The sequence below is a fragment of the Brienomyrus brachyistius genome, chromosome 23 (genome assembly GCF_023856365.1).
Source record: "Brienomyrus brachyistius isolate T26 chromosome 23, BBRACH_0.4, whole genome shotgun sequence".
Classification (NCBI taxonomy): domain Eukaryota; kingdom Metazoa; phylum Chordata; class Actinopteri; order Osteoglossiformes; family Mormyridae; genus Brienomyrus; species Brienomyrus brachyistius.
Window position 1 is genome coordinate 5,645,555 of NC_064555.1, and position 11,015 is coordinate 5,656,569.

Consider the following 11,015-nt stretch of genomic DNA (forward strand, 5'->3'; position numbering starts at 1 on the left):
ATCTCGTGTGCGCTGGATGCCTCTGGGGGCGCAGTCTCAGATAAGACTTTTCTCCATTAAATTTCTTAAAGAACATCAGTGCCCTGAGGCTACCTGGGCTGCACTGCTCAGATATCTGGCCCGATCATAGGAGAAATGCATCTCGCGCGGGTTTCACAGCTTTACCTCCGTGCCCCGACATCATCAGAGACCTCAGGCTCGGCAACACAGGTACGCCTGTGCCGGTGAGTCGATCCAGTAAACAGCCACTAACGTTTAACTGAGCTATGTACCACTAATGAGTCATGAGCTAGTTTTCTGAGCACAGCTATCACCATGCGAATGGGGTGTGCAGCATTTTTCTAACGAGTCGTAAGATTGTTGGTGATGAACAGCTATCTTGCCTCAGTAAAATCAGCGAAACACGACAGCCTTAATACCGCGTTTTCGGCTCCCCTATGCAGAAGCTAATGAAGTTACCACACTTCACCGTCCTCCTGAAATGTCCCGCCTGCCAGTCAAGATACATATCAATCTGTCACATTACTACGCTACAGCATAAGCGCACATTTCACATCTGCGTCATATTGCACGTATCCTCCAAACAGATTAACATTGGTTTTAGATTGATGTCGGTCTTTAGTCTACAATAAAAAGCAAATACATATTTATGGTTATATCAAACAGTCACACTTCCCGAACCGCCCACACATTGAATCTGCTGTACTTTTATGCTTGTTTTTCCAACACTCTCTGCAAAATAATTTCCCCCTGATTTTTTATACACTGAAACCGCAAATCAAAAACAGTCTGTCGTTTTCATTGAATCCCATCCAGAATAATTAACAGGAAACTGAGTGCTTGTGAAACTGTGATTTCAGCGTACATTTGGGTGAGATGGTTTGGAAACTGTGTACAAGAATTAGCACCAGCTGGCCACGTCAAAGGACAGGGGCTGAAAACGGAGCTATGACTTCATCTCCTCAACCAACATTGTCGGCATCTTGTTATTTTCATATTGACCTCTAGGGGTCACTATGCTTCTGTTCTGTCATGAGGAGAACTACCTCCTTGCCCTATCTTCGGCTTAGATGCTCGCAAAAATACTAGATACTGCGCTACATAATCCTCTTTTTTTTAAATGTTAAACACTAGTACCAAATTAGAAATTAATTAAAGAGAAAAGAAATTTAATACTGGCATATGTAATTTAAAATGTGTGAAATTATAATAAACCTAATTATAGTAGTACATTAAGGACAAATTTCGTTTGAAAATTGAAAGTTAGACGATTCGGTACGTATCCAAAGGAAATCACATGACGTGGCCATCGAATAGAGAAACAGCTTTTGACATAGAGGGACGCTCGCTTGCTTACAGTGACACAGTTCTGCATACGGGAAATCCGCGGAGAGCAGAGCTAATCATTACTCCTGGTGTCCTCATCTTGATGTCAACATCTGCTGCATGCTTTCCTGATTCTCCCTTCTGTTAACTGCCGTGTTTAACACTCTGAAGAATCATTTTTATATTGTTATCATTATATTACAGAATACTCCCCCCCCCCCCCCCCCCCCCACAATAGCATAGCACAACTAAAATGTAGAGAGAATTGTACAAGATTCCACCACGGGCTGTAAGAACTGTGTGAACCTGGAAACTATGAGCAGGATTTGATGTAGGTTCCAAAACAATGGTGTTTTCAGCATCTGTCAAGATCATAAAGTCTAGGAATACATTGTGCTTTACGCTCAGATGGAATGATTCAGTGAGTATGTGCATCATGGTAGGAGATATCTAACCGTAAAATTGCAAGATCCAGAACGGATTTCGCTGTTGTACCTTTGAAGCTAACTCCTACCCTGAACATTTTCAGTGAAACATTATTATAAATGAAGTATGTCACTTTAATAAAAAAAAAATGAATAAACGCTTTATCCTTCTCAAGTATGAGCAGCAAGTGATAAGTAAGTAACGACATAAGATTGTACTATTACCTCATAAATGCTGTTCACACGTATTTTGGGGCCACAAGGGCAGACGTTTCCTTGGAAAAAAAAATGGTGGTGAAATCATAGCTTGTCATCCCTCCGGCTCCGTCGAGCTCGAGCAGATTTGAAGACACCGTCTTTCACGAGATATTTGTGGCATGCATCCCGTTTCTGAACAAAACACTGAGAAAATGGCTGCAAAATATATCGACTTCCTTTGGGGCCCATTTGTGCTTCATGTGTCATCATTAAATACTTTTCGCTGTATGTAGACGCGTGAGATGGGGGACCCTTCTGTAAATACTATTGATTTCCTTGGCTTGTTATCCCAAGGCCGTGCGCATGCATTCTGCATTGTGTTTTCTGTTAGTGCTCTGCTACTCCGCCAGCCTTCATCAGATTTGCACCAGGACAACCTCTCACTCCAGAAATGTCGTCCAAACATGAAACGAACACTGGAACCAAAAAAAAAAAAAGAAACCGTTAAGGCGCGTCTTCTCTACTCTGAGAAGCATCCCAGACGACGGCTGATTACTGATGACATGCTCCTGTTAACTCGACGCGGAAGTGCGGCGGATGCGATGTTAAAAAAAAAAAAAAAACGAAGGCTTTACCTGGTCTGTTCCTCACAGCGGGAGGTGAAATTGCAGTCATGTGTTTCAAACTGAGATGTAATCAGGGAAGGGAATTCTAAATCAGTGGGCCGGAACACGGAAGGCCTTCCTGGTGACCGCTTCCATAATTAGGGACCTCCTAGGAGACAAATCACCATCATTATGATGGTAAAGGACCATACCAGCCACTTCTTTGGCTTACATCAACAATCCATCAATAAAGGTGAGGAACTCTAAGGAAAAGTACAATTGCCACATTCGACGGCCATTAAAGCAGTAGCGTGGTTGCCGGTGATGGATTGAGCATTCCTGCTGCAGGACATCCTCTGTGACTAGAACCTCATCCTGTCCCTGAACATCCTGTCCAAGAACAGCATCATGGCTTTGAAGAACATTAGGGTCCATAAGCTCACTACAACATGCCTGATGCATTAATCCTGGTCTGTATTGCTGGTGTCCACAGAGATGGCCAGGCAGAGTTTTAATTGGCTGAGAAAAGAATCTTCCGGTCATATAATGACATCCTGAGCGAATTACTGAATCATTGCCCACCCTGGAATTTTCTCTTAATATCAACAACAATGATACTAATATTCATTCATCAGCAGTATATTAAAGTGACTTAATATAGCATTGCTACATAAAGGGAGTTAATAACACACATTAGACAAAAGAGAACTCAGTGCAATTTAAATGATGAAATTATATCTGCAGCATATTAAAGGGGCTGTATCCCCTATCCTCCTTTGGTTTTACAGTGTTTCCCTTGGTGAAAGGTTTTCGAAAACTTATCACTAGCAAAGAAAGGGGCAATCATCTCCCCCACCCCCCCCCCCCCCCAAACCACAGCCTCTGTTGTGGAGACCTTATGACTCAATTAAATTCAACTAAGCATAGTGTAGATAGATTTTTTGTTTTTAACGAACATTTATTTTAAGCAACTATTATGCACTATTATGCAGGGATAGGTGCCTGGGATAGGCTCTGGACCCCCACAGCCCTGAATAGGATAACTGGTTTCAGAAAATGGAAGGATGGATGGAACAAGTCATTCCTTGGCGAGTTCAAGTCAAGTCTCGTGTCAAAACATTGCCGTCCAAGTCAAGTCTCGAGTCATTTCTCCTCAAGTCCAAGTCAAGTCTAAGTCTTTCCATCATTTTTGCTGTTAAGTCAAAAGTCATCAAATTTGTGAGTTTTATCGAAGTCATGTTGAGAGTTATATAACTTGAGTCCCTACCTATGTATTTAGTGATTAAAACTTACTGCAGCAAAAAACCAGGCAGAGTATGTCATAGGATATGTTCTTTACAGGCAGAGAGAGTGTCTCAATCACAGTCCCACTCCATAAAACTATCTCAGGAGTCCTTGCATTCAGCTAATTGAAAATACAGATAGAAGAGAATTAATATACACTGAAATTATAACATTAACATTATGGTATCCAGAGGGGGATTATAATCTTAAGTCTTCTCTTGTCACAGGGTCCAAATCGTCCAGGTTTCAAGTATTTGCCCTCAAGGCCATCCATGTCGAATCCAGGTCTTTCCATCCGTTTTACCAAGTGGATTCACAAGTCATCAAATTTGTGACTTATGTCAGAGTTCATTCAGGAGTCAGTGACTCGAGTCCTCCCCTCTGCTATTATGGCAATAAAAACACCTGAAAAACACAGCTCGGGTTATGCCAGAAGATCAGCTTGAAAATGTGGTTTTAAAACTGAGTAGGAAACCCTGAAGAACATTTACTTTAACGTATTTATGCTCGCAGACACTCGAGTATGAAAAGCGGATTAAAACCAAGGCTTGACAGCCAACTGCTTCAAGCAGACGGATTGATAGGGTATTAACTACAACTCTCCTGACTTCCCTTAAGGCTTTGCAGGCTGATGACTCGCCCCACATTTGCTTCCAGTTCCACTATGCAATCTGATGCGCGTTTGTTGAACTTGGCAGAATCCATTTGTGCTGAATCCTGGCTTTCGGGTCATCGCATTGATCAATAATTGCCAGGTAGGTTTCACGCTGAACATTTCCCATCCAGATACCCCACATAGATGCTGCAGTCGATTGTTGTGAATTGGAGATGTCTCTATGCTGTCTGGGATAGGCTCCTGGACCCCACATGACCGGCATATGCGATTGGAAGATAGATTGATAGATGTTTGTCTGCTGCTGTAATATAAATTGTTGTCAGTAATGCCTGGTTACTGTGGTCTTAACAATGAGGCAGCGCTTCTCCAGGGGTTAATCCTGAGTAATAAAAACACCTCAGACTGTTACTCAGTCTGTATTGACCAGCAGAGCTCTACACAGGACCTTCAGGTAAAGCCAAATGCTCCGTGGGTGTTTTATGAGCCGTTGGACACAGATCCCCTATAGGGACCTATGGAAGTCTACATTTATGGCTGTCCTGGTGCTCATTTTCCATGTGTAATGTGTGTGTGTGGGGGGGGGGGGCAGGGGGTGGGCATGCTCCGCAGTTAGAAACCACTGCAGTGACTGCAGATCATTTGAAGGTATGTGAGTAGAGGTACCTTTCAGGGCCAGTGGTCCACTGTTTGGAAATTAAACATCAGAGAAACTCAGTATTTGATCTTGCAGTAGAGAAGCCCGTAAGGGCCATGTTTGTGGTTCTACAGGGACCACTGAAGAATAGCTTCTCACTGAAATGCCAAAGGAGGGGCTTTCTTCTAGACCATACATAGCGGGAGGAGCCTCGCTTTCCACAGGTTGGGTAGAGGCGGAGCCTCACTTTCAGCGGGTTGGGTAGAGGCGGAGCCTCGCTTTCAGCGGGTTGGGTAGAGGCGGAGCCTCGCTTTCAGCGGGTTGGGTAGAGGCGGAGCCTCGCTTTCAGCGGGTTGGGTAGGGGCGGAGCCTCGCTTTCAGCGGCTTGGGTAGAGGCGGAGCCTCGCTTTCAGCGGCTTGGGTAGAGGCGGAGCCTCGCTTTCAGCGGGTTGGGTAGAGGCAGAGCCTCACTTTCAGCGGGTTGGGTAGAGGCAGAGCCACATTTCAGTTTTCCTGCTGTCACTTAGTCTCACAATTTAATGTCTTACAACAGAAAGCACACAATAAGAAACTATCTTAATCTAACTCCTCAATTTCCTTTGTTTTTTAAAACCAACATAAACGAATCATGAGCTTTACATTGTAAACATGAGCTTTTAGTTTTTAGCTTTACATTTATAATACCTTTAATTTGTCCAAAGTGACATGCAGTAACAGCTGTTAAGGAGCCAAATCAAAACAGTTTCAATCACAAGTGAAGCTTTCATAATTCATTATAAATATGGCTATAAATATTTATAGAAAGACATAACACATTATAGCTATTTTTGTTATGCATTATGAATGCTCTATAGATACCTTCATAATGCAGTACAAAGCATCCTTAATGCTTATTCAGACCATTATTATGCATTATGAGAGTATCTATAGTGCATTATAGATGACAATTTCATTGTTGTTTATGAAGTATTGTAATTAACATTATATTGCCCTATGACTGTCAATAGAAGATGCTGTAATGCTTTATTAATTCTTATATTGACTATTATAATGCATTATGAATGCATCTATAGTGCATTATAGATGGCAGCTTCAGGTAAAGTGTCATCAAGCTTTTTGCTGGTTTTTATATTTTCATTGCATCATTTGACTATGACCTCATTCTGCCTCCGATGAGCTGTTACCCAGTCGGCAGGTTGAGATCCGCAGCAGTGCGACGAATGCGGTAACCACACTCACACCGGCCTTATTCACTCAGTCACCTTTACATTACCTGACCGTCCCACTGTGTCTCTCATGGAGGCGGGTCATAAATACAGAAGAATTCCTGTGTACCTGCATGAGTGAGGAGTCTTCGCGTGAAGGATCTGAGTCAACGTGAGCCCATTCCAGGTCAGAGGGGTTCATTCTGCGGTGGCAGACCTGCATGCCGCTACCAGCTGAAGTTTTCCATGGTGATTCATGTAGAACAGCCCCCCCATGCATCAGCCCCCCCCTCCCCCGCCATCCCTTTCTTCCCATTTTAGTAAACACAGAGATGAAAGCATTCCTGCCTCCGGTGTGGCAGGGTGGGATACAGAAACCCCAATAAACGTCTCTCGTGTTTGAGCGTCGTGGTCATTTTGCATGCCAGCTGGGCGGATGGCGGTGGCGGGCGGGTGGCGGAGGTGGGCGGAGGTGGGCGGGTGGCAGAGGTGGGCGGGGCTTCCCTTTGAGCGGCGTCGCGGAGCCGCATCTGTGCCAGCTGATCTGAAAGCCGATTCCTACACTCTCTTCCTGATTGCTTTGCTGATGAAACTTAAAACTCACAGCTTGATGTGTCATAAACAGTGATACGTGCCGAGCTTATTACATGCCTCTATTAGCTAGTAAAATTAACTGACCAACGGCTATGTTTGTTATGAGGTCCTGGCACTCTGATTGGCTCAGCCACATGACCAACGGCTATGTTTGTTATGAGGTCCTGGCACTCTGATTGGCTCAGCCACATGACCAACGCAGTTAAAGCAGCTGCAGACTTCTTGAATATCTGAGGTGAAATGAGGCGAGACCCACACAGATATAGAGCAGCCTGAAAGTCATGTGCAGGCATGGAAATATCACAGAACAGAGCTGTTTCAGAACTGGAGGCACGGAGAGACGGACGTCTACCCTCATTTGACGTTATTTCCACTTTAGATGAAAATCAATTGAGTATCATGGGTCAAGGCTTATAAGATGCTTACAGCGATACCAAAACTCCACAGGACTACAGTCTCCTTATTAGGTTAGAAACTTTCAAACAGACCACCCTTATATCTTTTTTTTTCCCCGAGTCTTTGTTCTTTGAAGTAGGAATGTTTCAGAGTCGTTTCATTATTTAATTGATGTTGGGGGGGGCATCTGATGTAGATTTAGGAAAATTCCTTACGAGCTTTTGATCAGCTGCCTGCCCGAAATGTTAGAGCATGTGAACAAACAGGTGTGGTTCCAAGCCTGCAGTGTCAGAAACCAGCCTGCTGGGTTCTCTTTTGCCCTGGACCATATGATGAGTGCGAGGGTTGGCTGAAGCTTGGTTCTGGTCCGAGTGGCGCTGGGTGTAGCGTCCGGGGGAGGATGCGATGAGTCCTGGGGTGAGATGCAGAGGACTGACACCTACCAGTCAGACGTGGGATAAAAAGGAAGGAGAGGGGAAAAGGTGCAGGTTTAACTTCACGGGATTGGCTGGGAAATGCTATTCCGACGTCAGCAACCTGCAGGGCGGCGCCGTGGTGAGGTCACCATGAAAGCCCCTGATACCATCGGGGAGGGTTCACGTGGTCAGTGTGTGCAAAGGCCGGCCAAACAGCGTAGCCAGACAAACATCCCTGCAATGTCAACGGCGCTAATTCCTTAGCGTGAAACTGCAGTCCTAATTTCAATCTGCGAGTCATTTGTCATGCAAGGGGTCGCGTGCCGGTCACCCCCGCCCCCCCTACATGCCCTCCCACACTGAGTGAAAGCTGTATCCCAGGGAATCATACGCACTCAATCTGACCAAGCCTGGCTGCCATGAAGGTCCTTTGTCTAGGAGTCCATCTGTCTGTCTGCGTTGCTTAGCAATGCCATTAACCCTTCGTTTTTTTCTCTCATATGAAGAGATAAATAGAGGAGCCGTACTATTAAGATATAGCTGGTCACTGGAATTTTCGGCCATTATTGTAAAAATGAAACAGCGCCTAATTCCTGAATTTGGGGACGCAAATGTCACTTCAACACACACAAAGGACCAACCTGACATTTTACACATATCAGCCTTCACCTCAAACCGGTGCCGTTTACATTCTCACTGCGGTTTTGAAGACCATCATTGTTGCCGTTACGCTTTTGAAAACATTTTCTTTCACACCTTATTAAATGTACCTTGATGTTTGCATTAATCTCGTTTTCGTTCCACCCTCATCCCCCGCGGCCTAGCAGTGCATCCATCATCACGTGTGCTAACACGGTCAGTAAATCTCTCTGCGATTCTGCTCCGCTAGCATCCGCTGGCCCATTGCTCTGTCTCTCATTCTTATCACCGTCACAGCAGAACGACGGCTAATAGAATGAGACGGCCTGTCAGTTACTGTGAAAGCATCACTGCGGGGAGACCCTTACTGCTCCCTGGAGGCCGACAGCTGTAATGACCCCTCTAAGTTTCATATCACAGTGGGGACATGAGACAGAAAATTGACCCAGGCCAACTAATGTTTCTACACTGGAATCTCACTTCAGCATATTAAGGCCCTTACTAACATATGGTCACGTTACAGAAATTCCCGAGCCTCACCTGCAGAGGGCGCTGTCCGTGGCCACTCTCGCTTCTTAGTGGGGGCATGTTAGCCCAGTGCATAGTCCAAGCCTCACCTGCAGAGGCTACTGTCTATACAAACTCCTAGAGTGGGGACCCTTTTCCCTCCCCAATTAAGAAAGACAAGCATTGTTGGTTGACTTGCGGTCATGAAACACCGTTTTCAAAGCAGCAGAAGTGAACTTGGGCTGCAACCCCCTGTTGGGAGAAACTGCGGCCCGTTGTCATGCGAATGCACGTTCTGAGCAGCCGCCCCTCCCCATCCAAACACCTTTGTTAAAATGCAGCCCATTAATCCTTTACAGACAGCAAATGATAATGATGTGTTATTTTGATGCTGTGGGAATCATTTATTTCAGTTTTATAAAAATCTGTGACTGCAATCAAAATACTAAAAATGCTACAAGTCTTATATTTTAGTTTTGGTTAGTTATGGTTAAGGTTACGGCTGGTTAGGGGTTAAAGTTGTCATTGGTGGGATTATGCCCATATAATATAATGAATATGAATAACCCAAAAAGTTATGAATGCAAACGTGCGTGTGTATGAGTGTGTGTGCATGTTTTTCAGATAAATGCAGGAATCTGGCTCATTTTTTAAAAACAAATAAATCCTGCGGCCAGTGCCCGGGTGCGTCATGAACGTGTTCAGCAGTCGCCGGCCTCCACAATTCCAGCATTTGAAACATCAGGCCATCAGCATGCAGGAGAGGTAGAAAACGGCGCCATCTGGGCCCAGAGTGCGCGTCTGCACCGGCGCTGCATTAAGAGCACATTTAATGTCCCGCTTTTACATTCCATTATGTAAATACAAAATGTTAATTATTTAGCGAAGCCGAAAGCGGCAGCGAAACTGACGTGATCGCCGCATTCCCAGCATACTTTGAAAGATTTTTTTTATTTTTTTGACGAGTGGCATTTATTTTCATAAACTAACACTAAAGGGCAGGTTTTTCAAATGTAACCGTTCCAAAATGCTCACTGCACGTTTCGCATTCACACACAGAAGAGAGGGAATATTTACATAACAAAAAAAAGGTAATTGTGTGTGTTTACTTCAGAGTGAGGATGGAGAGTTTCTGCGGGCTTTTAATTAGGGCGCACAGGCGTTCGGTGCGTCGTATAGTTTTAAATGTGAGTGTTACTGTTACTGTTCATTGTGCTCAATTTAAGCCAAACAGACTTCGATGGAGGATGCACTGGTCGGCAGTGTACATGCTATGACTGAACACACAAACTCAGAGTTAAAGACACACGTCCTTAGTGTTAAATTCCCATTATTTTTCCTGGGATGGATGTCTGCAGAGAGCATTCTAGACAAAACCCTCCATTTTATCTAACCGCAGTGTGGCACCTCTGGGGGGTAACATACCTGTGTGAGTCCAGCACAGTCCTTACCATCGAACACCTCGCGTGTGTTCAGTGCTATCAGCAAGCAGACACTGCATATCCAAAATATTCTCCCGAAAAAAAAGGCTGTTAACAAAACCTCAGGAGCACGTACCGTTTCTGGATTGGTTAATATCAGAAGCCCCAGATGTGAAACACATCTGGAGAAGCTGCTGTTTAAGATTTCAACCACCACGTCGTTCTTTGAGATCAATGGAAACTGCCTGCGTAATCACTGATCCTCTTTCTGCCAGTCATACATTTAAGCTGCTTAGCTGACTCTCTTATCCAAAGCAGATAACAAGCATTACCCATGTACACAGCTGGAGATATTACCGGAACACTTCAGGGTAAATACACTGCTCAAGGGTACAACAGAAGGGCCTGCTTGGGATTTAAACTAGCAGTCTCTGAGCTATGAGTATGAATGTCTTTAATCACAATACTAGCTACTGCTCCAGAATAACCTGCAGGCTTATAATTCAAATTCAAATTCAAATTCAAAAACTTTATTTGTCCCTGAGGGGCAATTAAGGCACACAGGGCAGTTGAACAAGGACACATAATAATTACATATAGTCATGCATCAGTAAAATGTCACACTGCTTCTTTGGTACATTTACTGACTATAAGTTTCCTGTGAATTAATATTTCAATAGATAATTTGAAGAAAATCACAAATAAATGAAAAAAAAAATAGGTCATTCATAGCAAAGTGAAGTTAAGAA

The 11,015-nt window shown here is 44.1% G+C and overlaps 1 long non-coding RNA gene across 1 annotated transcript; it reads right to left on the reverse strand.

The window, feature by feature from the left end:
- Positions 1 to 2,129: 2,129 nt before the first annotated feature.
- Positions 2,130 to 6,546, reverse strand: LOC125718654 (uncharacterized). Its single transcript, XR_007384861.1, has 3 exons — positions 6,424 to 6,546; positions 2,585 to 2,723; positions 2,130 to 2,425 (listed from the first exon to the last, which is right to left on the reverse strand). It is a non-coding gene; the product is annotated as an uncharacterized LOC125718654 (long non-coding RNA).
- Between the last annotated feature and the right edge of the window lie 4,469 nt (positions 6,547 to 11,015).